The sequence below is a fragment of the Equus quagga genome, chromosome 2, assembly GCF_021613505.1.
Source record: "Equus quagga isolate Etosha38 chromosome 2, UCLA_HA_Equagga_1.0, whole genome shotgun sequence".
In the NCBI taxonomy this organism is placed as follows: domain Eukaryota; kingdom Metazoa; phylum Chordata; class Mammalia; order Perissodactyla; family Equidae; genus Equus; species Equus quagga.
In genome coordinates, this window is record NC_060268.1 from 30,974,958 (window position 1) to 30,983,688 (window position 8,731).

The window sequence follows — 8,731 nt, forward strand, 5'->3', positions numbered from 1 at the left end:
TGCAGTAATTGGGTCTACATGCTAGTTATGAAATTGTTTTGAAAACTATGCTTTCCTCAGTCTCAAAATACTAACAGGACAGAATCTTAAGGAGAATCATAAAAGTGATTTTTATAGTTTCATATGTAAAATAGGAAAATTAAAAGTAAAATAATTATTAATTTAAGCTTTAAAAAAATTTACAAGCATATTTATAAAATAAATCCAGCTAAGTGTATATGTAGATGGATTCAAATCTGTCATGAGAGATGAAATCATTCATTACGACAATTTGTACATATGATCAAAGATGAAATAGCCTTAAAATATATTTTTTTCTGCTCAGACACAGGTAAAAATAAGTTAGACTTACAAAAAGAAAAAGAGTTCTTCCTAACTTAAGCCACAGCTAAACCTCAAATGGAAGATTTAAATTTTTGAGTGGTATGTATTATATAAATAATAGTGAACTGAAAAGGAATGAAAAATGATTGAATAAAACTGGATCAGGCAGGGTTTGGTTTCTTTCCAGCAGAAACTTTATCTGAGAATGGGATGGATGGCCTGTGACTGGGAAGCCTAGCTCTTTCTATACCATTCATGTGACTAAAAGATGAAAAATTACCCCACTCTTTTCAACTGTGGTTGCTTGCTAGAGGAAAAAATATACAAGATGTTCAATACTTTACATCTATATTCAGTAACAAAGTTATTTCCGTACATTTCCACAAAGGCACTTAAATAGTGTATGTGGAAATGTGTAACTGATGGGTTTTTTAATAAGAATAAAGGCTGTACAGTTTCTATTTATCTTGAGGGGATTTGTGTGTGTGTGTGTGTGTGTGTGTGTGTGTGTGTGTGTGATTCCTTTTCATGAGCGTGTTAAGCCATGTTTGGATTACATAACCCACAGGTAATATTCACATCACAAAAAGATGTTTGGAACATGAAAAATCAGCTTTGCTGCTAAAATAACCATTATAAATATTTTTCTAATTAAAAGATAAACTTCTACATTTAAGAGAAAAACCTCAGCATTATAAATGCACAAAGGGCTTTGTTTTCATATATTGATCAAGTTTAAAATATTAAAGTAATTGTTTTAAATGTAGGTAGAAAAAGGCTGGTGGGTTTAGAAAAATAGGACATAGTCCTTGAGGTGCAAAATTCCCTAAATGAATATATTTGCAATACAATTAGACAATTGTATTGATTAAAAGGTTATATGACTTCAAGCAAGAAAATAAGTGTAGACTTGGGAAAATTTTTAAAAATTAAAAAACTGATTTAAATTAATCGTTTACTCAGCATTCTGTAAGTGTTTTCTGTGTTGAAATAAATACTCAATATAGGAAAGTAAAAACATAGATAAGTAAATTAATATAAGATTAAATGTCAGCTTCCCATTTTCTTGATCTGAGGTTTTGTGAAATTAAATTTCAGACTTATCGCAGATGCTAAACTTAGCCAAGGAAGAGCCTAATTTTTCCATTATTTTACCGTATTATTTTTTTTTATTTCATAGAGATTAAACTGAGCCAAGTGTATATGCCAAAACACAAACTCGAACTATAAAACTGACCCCTCACATAAGGAACAAGAATGGTATTTATTTATCCATCACAGACTGGCTCTTCTTCTTACTGAAACTAGACACATTTGTCCAGATACTACTTGACCAAAATTATCTTTTACTGTTGCCCTCGTGATCAAAATAATATGGTTTTCGTTCAGGTCCAAGTTTCTAGTAAAATGTCTCCTCTTTTATTAAAATATATAATTTTAATATGTTGTTAGCACTGCTATTTAAACCTACCAGTTTTCACTGAGGAGTGGCCTCTTCAAAGACATGCAGACACAGTGAGATTCTGAATATATATATATTTTTTTACCTCCGTGAATAAACATGACAATCATTTGCAGGGGGGAAAAAAAAGGACAAGAAACATACATAAGGTGCAAACTAGTATCAATCCCCAGAGGGAGTTATTAAAATAAACATGCTAGTGCTCCCTAGAGTCCAGAGGAGGGACTTATTCTCTCATTATTTAAATGTATTGTGTATTCACCGAGTGTCAACCATGTGAACCTCTTCTAGTAAGTGCTCTCCGGAGAAAGCACTAACTCAAGTGTTTTGATTGGCGGCATGTGGGCACATTTATAGAAAATGGATATAACATAGATGACAGACTTGAGGAAATTATAATTCAGTTAATTTTATTTATTAATCTGAGTATTTATAAATTTGATAATTGAATGCATTAATTCAAGTAAAATTAAAATAAATCATGTCCACACTGAGCAAGGCTTATAAAGAAATAATACGAAGACTATAGACGAGTTGTTAACATAGAGAACAATCTCCTTTTACCATGTAAGTGGGGAGACAGAGAGAGAGAGAGAAAGACAGTGAGAGAGAGAGAGCAAGCAAGGGAGGCTTTCACCACGGTAATTAATGAATGACTAATGGTAATCAATAAATGATGAATTAGTGGAGTTTAGCGATGAACCACTGAAGACTTAGAATTTCACTAAGTCCTTTACAATTACGTAGAACTTCATGATGACTCAACAGTATTAAAAGAAGTTCTTGGAGACAATTCTAGTAAAACTTTTATGGTAAAACAATGTAATTAAGCATATAAAATTCTTAAGGCTAACTGAGTAACAATAGATGATTACAGATGAGTTCATTTTCCAGAGGAATTTTTCTGTGATTATTCTTATATGTAACTATTCCATGTTTCTCCAACTATAATTATATTGAAAAGATTACGAGGACGGGAGGGTAATAAATATATGATAAACATGGTGCCACATTCATTTCCAAAGCCCATGGTAGACATTGCAGGTAGATTTCTCACTCTTGCTGACTGAGCCTCTAATTTTTTTTTTTTAATTTAGTACCCCATGCAGCCACTAGCAGTTAGAATTCCCATGAAAAAGAAACTTTTAAAAATATTTCTTCTGAGGAGATAAACATATGCCATGGCTTAGAGTGGCATTGGAAGAGATTTGTTCAAGAAAGGAAAGGATTCCTAAATATGGAAATTAGAAAGATAATATGAACACAATATTGAATGCCCAGACTAGATTACCCAAGCCAGGTGATAAGGATAGTAAAGGTTGACGTTTTCAGAATAAAGCTAAAATGTTGGGGGCACACGGTCTAGGGCCAAACTAAAGCTAGGCAAGTTACATAGAAAGGAAGAAAGGGATAAAGAGGGAATATTCAAGGGTCACTGTTACGTAAAACAAAAGGCGTCAAAGGGCGGTCTCCAAGATGTTTGCATCAAATTTTAGGTTTTGTATTTGCCTTTGGAAGGCCTCTTTGCAATGTTTTCATAAACTCATTGTTTGTATCATTTAAAAAATTGGACTTAAACCTGAAACAGCCCACTAACTGTTCCCTCTGCTTTCACTTTGCTACATTGTATTCTCCCTTTAAGAAGACAGAAGTATACCAAACTTTAAATGTATATAGGATCCCATCACTCGCAATCTCAAAAGGCTTTAATGGCTTTATAATGCCAATAAAAAAGGATCTACTAAGCCTGGATACTCTGGTCTCTTCCTTTCTATAAAATCTCATCACAGATCTTTCTTTCTTTTTTTCATCAACCTCCTACATAAACTTCTGCCTTAGGTACCTACTAGCTCTGTCTCAGTTCACAGTGTCTGCATACACTGACACTTCTGCCTGGAATGCTCTTTTCCCTGCTCAATTGTCTAATTCTTTAGCTTTTTTACTGTATTGGTATAAATGTCTCCTCTTTACAGTGGTCCTCTGAGTCCACATTTTCCATTAGTAGTAGCTATCTTTGGATGGATTGCTCTATGTATATCTATTAAGTCCATCTAATCAAGTGCTTTCTTTGAATCTGCTATTTCTTTGTTGACTTTTCATCTGGATGATCTGTCCATTGTTATAAGTGGGGTGTTAAGGTCTCCTGCTATTATTGTGTTGCTGTTAATTTCTCCCTTTAAGTCTGTTAATAATTGCTTTACGTACTTTGGTGCCCCTGTGTTAGGTGCATATATATTAAAAAGCCCAAGTGAGATTATTCACTGTACATGAATAAGATGACTTACCTCTGTGATATAAATCAGTCTCTTTTCCAAGCTCTCCTGGTAGTGATTCATTGCTACCAATTAATTGGTACCACATACTAATTACATAAGTTGTTTTCATTCTAAAATTCTAAAGCACATAAGTGAGCAGGAGAGCTAATTTGATCTCCTGGTAGTTTTCATTTTGTTTTTAAATTTTCCACACTGTATTTTAGACGATATTTACATTGGAAATAATTATTCAGCTTTGGGTCTTTGGGTGTCTTCTTACATTCAGGTATCCAAAAGACTCTTTTCCATTTTGAAAAGTTTAAAAGTACTTAATAAATGCTTGCCTTTTCACAGAGGATAATCAGTTTATACTTCATCTCTTTGAAATTTTGACAGACTCATCTCATCATTTGGCAGATGTGTCTTACCAAGGCATTTATGGTACTTACTACTTCCAGCTCATAAAGTCTAATGAGCATGATATCATTAGAGTAACAGACCAACATAATATTACATATGATATCTAAGCCTTCAAGTACCATCTCTGACAATAGTATGAGAAGGATCAAGAAAATTGCATCAAAGGTTGGGTTCCGGGAGAAGAAAATTCTTACATGAAGATCAGTGCACAGGAAGTTTGTTAGGGAGCACTTTCAGGATCAATTATATTTAGAGGTAAGAAACAAAGAAAGATGTGGCAGAGGCAGAAGTGGGATGATAGCTGAGTTACAACAAGGCCTCAGTCAACCTTTTAGGGAGCTCTGGACCTGGCATGACCTTTAAAAACTGTCCCAAGTGGACTGATACTAACTAATGTTGGATGCAAACTAACACAGAAAGAGAGCATTGCCTTGAGTATGTCAGCCTTCTTTAGCCAAGGACATTCCAAAGAGAGAAAAATGATGAGAGATGTGAGACAACAAAACTCCCAACAAATGGGGGCGTAAATTTATGTGTCCTGAAGAGGGGATCTGGGTGACAGAGTACAGTCTAGATAACATCCACTCCTAACACTTGTATCTCCTTCATTCATTTGAGTTCTAGGAGCACCTCCTTCAGCAATTGGGTGAACCTCTTATCCTGTAGATATCTTATCAGAGGAAAATTAATGGAATGAATTACAATACCTGCTCCTGAAGTGCGTGGTGAGACCGCAACTGATACTCATATCCTTCTTCTACTATACTGTCTAGATTCCTTAGTTGGAAACTCTGCTGACAGAGATGGCTCATCTGATAAGTAACCTAAGCCCTGACGTGCACTCCAAGCCCCTGCTTACTATGCTCTTCTCAAACCATGGCTGCTGCATTTGTCCATTTACCATCAAAATTGGTTAAGAGGGTTCTAAAAGTCCCCTATGTGGATCAACAGGTGCCAAGCTGCATCCACTCAACTCTCACTCGTTAACAGTCGACTCATATCTTCTTAGTGATCAATTACCCCTGCCGGGATGGTGATTCTTTTTCTTCCCTATTTTCTCTTGGTGCAAGAAGCCTGAATTTCCTTGGCAATAGCCATAGACCAAATTTAATGAGACTTTTGTTGTGTCCCTAATGGAAATGTTTCCTTTTGATATTGAAACCAGGACTTCTAAACCCATAGTGGCCAGAGTTCATAGGATGGAAAGATCAAATTTCCCAACTATGCTCTGGTTCCTGGGCTCATGTATGTGACCTAAGGGGGACACGGCACCAAACAAAAATCGTTTATTGTATACACGTATATACAGTATTCTAGAGAATGCCACCGTATTCTCAAAATATCATCTCCAAGCTAGTGGTTCAACTGCAAATGCAGTAAGTGATTTCATTGCTCTTTTATGGCAACATATTCTGGGTGGTGCTGTATGATGGAGACACTAGATCCAATAGTCATAAGCCAACTCCACCAAATCTCTTTTTTTCATGTAGATCCTTGGTATTCTATGATATTTGTGGGATGATGTCTGCATAAATTACTTTGTAATTTTAGAGAAATGGTTGTTATAAAGCCATAGCAGTTGACGTTGTGATTATCCCATTCATACTTGCTATGATCTTTACATTTTATCTCTTCTTGCCAACAATTTTTCTAATTCCATTGTAGTCCAGGTGGTATGGCCCAGGCAGTAAGGCCTGTTGCACAGAGCCTGGAACTGCTGAGGAAGAACCTTTTCCAGAACTGGACTCTACTTAAAGCTGACAGAATTTTATGTCATCTGGTGTATGGGTTGGAGTGGTATACCTGGATATACACTGTTTCCTCCAGAAAGAAGACATACCATTCAACATAGTAGCTGTACCGTTTTACATTCACTTCAAAAGTGTGCAAGAATTCCAATTTCTCCACATTTTTTCCAATGCTTGTTAACTTTCGTTTTTTCCTAATAGCCTTCCTAAGAGATGTGAGGTGATACTTCATTTTGCTTTTGATTTGCATTTCCCTTATGATTAGTGAATTGATCATCTTTTCATATACCTGTTAGCCATTTGTATGTCTTCTTTCAAGAAATGTCTTTTCAAATACTCTGCCCATTTTTTAATTCAGTTGCTTTTTGCTTTAGTGTTGTTTGAGTTCCTTATTTATTTTGGATATTAACCCTTTATTAGATATATGGTTTGTAAATATTTTCTCCAATTCTATAGTTTTGCTTTTGATTCTGTGATTGGTTTCTTTTCTGTGAAGAATACTTTTTGTTTGATATAGACCCACTTTTCTAATTTTTTTTGTGCTGCCTGTACTTTCAGTGTCATATCAGAGAAATCATTGCCAAACCCAATGGCATGAAGGTGTCTTCTATGTTTCTTCTATGAATTTTACAGTTTCAGCTCTTTTCTAAGTATTTAATCCATTTTGAGTTGATTTTTATATATAGTGTAAGATAAACATCCAATTTAACTCCTTTGCATGTTGATATCCAGTTTTCTCAACACCATTTGTTGAAGAGACTATCCTTTCCCCCTTGTTTATTCTTGGCACCCTTGTTAAACATCAGTTGATATATATGTGTGGCTTTATTACTAGGCTCTGTAGTATATGCCATTGGTATATATGTCTGGTTTTATGCCAATACCACACTGTTTTATCTAGTATAGATTTGTAAATTATCTTGAAGTCAGGAAATATGATGCTTCTACCTTTGTTCTTCTTTTTCAATATTGCTTTGGCTACCAGTGTCATTTGTGGTTCCATATGAATTTTAGGATAGTCTTTTCTATTTCTGTAAAAAATGCCACTGGAATTTTGAGAGGGATTCCATTGAATCCGTGGTTTGCATTAGGTAATATGGACAATATAACAATATTATCTCCAATCCATGTTCGTGGTATGTCTTTCCATTTATTTGTGTCTGCTTTAATTTCTTTCATCAATAATTTGTAGTTTTCAGTGTGCAATTCTTTCACCTCCTTGGATAAATTTATCTCTAAGTTTTCTATTCTTTTTGATGTGATTATAACTGTGACTGTTTTCTTAATTTCAATTTCAGAAAGTTCACTGCTAATGTATAGAGACACACTAGAATTACCATATGATCCAGAAATCCTAGTTTATGGAATACATGCAAAAGAATTGAAATCAGAATCTCCAAAAGATATATACACTTCCATGTTCTTCACAGCATTATTGACAATAGTCAAGATATGGAAATAATCTAAATATCCGTCAACAGATGAATGAATAAAGAACATGTGGTATATACATACAATGAAATATTATTCAGCCTTTAAAAAATGGAAATTTTGGGGGGCCGGCCTGTTGGCACAGTGGTTAAGTTCACATGTTCTGCTTTGGTGGCCTGGGGTTCACCGGTTCGGATCCCAGGTGTGGACATGGCACTGCTTGGCAAGCCATACTGTGGCAGGCGTCCCACATATGAAGTAGAGGATGATTGGCAGCAGATGTTAGCTCAGGGCTAATCTGCCTCAAAAAAAAAAAAAAAAGAAATTTTGTCATAGCAGCAAGATGGATGAACCTTGAGGACATTGTGCTAAGTGAAATACGCCAGTTACAGAAAATCAAATACTGCATGATTCCTATTATATGAGGTATGTAAAATAGTCAAACTCATAGGAACAGAAAGTTGAATGGTGGTTTCTAGAGGCTGAGCGGTAGGGGAGAATGGGGCGTTATTAGTCAATGGGTACAAAGTTTCAGGTCTACGCGATAAGTACTAGTGATCTAATGTACAGAATAGTCTCTATAGTTAAAAATATTATACTGTATACTTAAAATTTGCCAGGAGAGTAGTTTTCTTAAGTGTTTTTATCACATAAATAATAATAATAATAACAAAGGGGGCGCGAGGAAACTTTTGGAAGTGATGGCTATTTTTATAGTATAGATTGTGGTGATAGTTTCACAAGGCTATGCTTAACTCCAAACTCATCAAGTTGTATATATTAAATATGTTCAGCTTTTTATATGTCAGTCATACCTTAATAAAGTAGTTTAAAACTATATAGAGTAAACAAAGCTTACTCTTGGAAATGATGAGTTAGAGTGACCATGGCTTTAGTCATTTAGTTTCTTATATAAGCACGGTTTGCAGAATGATATTACAATTCAGTTTTTGTGAATGAGAAGATAAGGCAACAGATAAATGTTTGGGGTAATTTAGGTAAAATTTGTAATCCTCTACTTCTTAACCTTGGTCTGAAATTACTGAAAAATGATGAGTTTAACTTGAAGTTACTGGGACATCATGAAATTT